This window comes from Nanorana parkeri, unplaced genomic scaffold (assembly GCF_000935625.1).
Source record: "Nanorana parkeri isolate BGI_ZX_2015 unplaced genomic scaffold, ASM93562v1 scaffold2744, whole genome shotgun sequence".
NCBI lineage: Eukaryota > Metazoa > Chordata > Amphibia > Anura > Dicroglossidae > Nanorana > Nanorana parkeri.
The window spans coordinates 108,863-110,526 of record NW_017309012.1 but is presented as its reverse complement, the minus strand read 5'-3'; the positions used below and the strand labels follow the sequence as shown (position 1 = coordinate 110,526).

The 1,664-nt window shown below is 54.7% G+C and overlaps 1 non-coding gene across 1 annotated transcript; it reads right to left on the bottom strand.

Moving 5' to 3' along the window:
* Positions 1-533: 533 nt before the first annotated feature.
* TRNAP-AGG lies at positions 534-605 on the bottom strand. Its single transcript has one exon. It is a non-coding gene; the product is annotated as a tRNA-Pro (tRNA).
* Between the last annotated feature and the right edge of the window lie 1,059 nt (positions 606-1,664).

Sequence of the window (1,664 nt, the reverse complement as noted above, 5' to 3'; positions counted from 1 at the left end):
GAGTCCCTGTCTGCCTTTAGACGGAGGATTGTTGGGAAGCTGATGCGGATTGATAAAGAGGAGGAGAAATTGACAGCTTTGAAAGCTGAATTTAGAAAGAAAAAGCTGATTTATGCCAAAGTTTTCAGCAAGAAGAGACCGGCTCTGAGGCCTGAGTTGAGAGACGTGGAGCAAGCTTTGAGGAAGCAGAAAGAGTTGTGTACAGACCCGGGAACTCAGCACAGGGATGGTGGGGGCCCCTCATAATGGGCACAGCGGGGGTACAGACCCGGGAACTCAGAACAGGGATGGTGGGGGCTCCTCATAATGGGCACAGCGGGGGTACAGGTCTGGAGTGTTCCTAGCAATGATATCACATCGGGTCTCTGAGAGGTAAGGTGAGCGGTCTGATCCTCTTTCTGGGCGCACACCAGTTTTCGATACTTTATTATTATAAAGGATTTATATAGCGCCAACAGTTTGCGCAGCGCTGTACAATATTATCATTCCCACTAATTCCAGAATGTTGTCATGTGACGAGGAGTGTAAAATGTGGGCTCGTCCGGGATTTGAACCCGGGACCTCTCGCACCCTAAGCGAGAATCATACCCCTAGACCAACGAGCCAGCTGTGATAAGTCAGACAGATGTTCCTAAACTGCCACATCAGCAGCAGCCTGGCCGGTGTATTCTATGACAGAGCTGTGTGTTGCGGGGGAGGGGAGGAGACGGATTCCACCAATCACAATGTTTCTACAGCTGGAACATTTCTTGCTGCTGCAGAGATCAGATTTCATCAAGAATAAACTATTCTGCACAGAGGAGCTTACACTCTAATGTCCCCTCCCCCCACAGTCACATCAGTCTCTGTACAGAGGAGCTGACACTCTAATGTCCCCTCCCCCACAGTCACAGATACATGTGTATAGCTCTGACACCATGTGACCACGTGACATCACTGCCTCATACTGTAGTTCCTGATAGCTTGGGACGCATGCAGTGACAACGCAGTATTTGGGGAGGATCTGGAGGTGTCACTGTAAAGGCTTCTGAAGGCATTGATTGAAGATCGGATTGTGGCGCTGTACAGTACATGTGATCGGGACACCGGGCCCCGCCTCCTCCTACGCTACCGGGCCCCGCCTCCTCTTACATCACTGGCTTTTAGGCCCGGGCCCCGCCTCCTCCAATGCAAACGCTGGCCTCTTCTGCAGCAGCTGCTGGCTCTCACTGACACAGCTCCGCAGCAGCTGTTCCTGTTCACCACCGCTGCTGAGCTGTGTCAGTGACAGCCAGAACCCTGATGTGCCATAGCGACCCAGGCGGCATCAGAGGGATGCCCTGGCCGGGCCCCATAGTGGCTGCCTAGGTCGCTATGGTAATTGTTACGCCACTGCAATCAAGCATCCATGTTCTGGAAAAACAAGTCCAATCCATGGAGGCCCCACCTCATCACCCCTGGCTTTTAGGCCCCCGGCCGGGGCCCCGCCTCCACCACTGAGAACGCCGGCCTCTCACTGACACAGCTCCGCTGTTCCTGTTCACCGCCGCTGCTGAGCTGCGTCAGTGACGGCCAGAACCCTGATGTGCCATAGCGACCCACGCGGCATCAGAGGGATGCCCTGGCCGGGCCCCCCATGTGCCCGGGCCCCATAGCGGGCGCCTGGGTCGCTATGGTAATTGTGA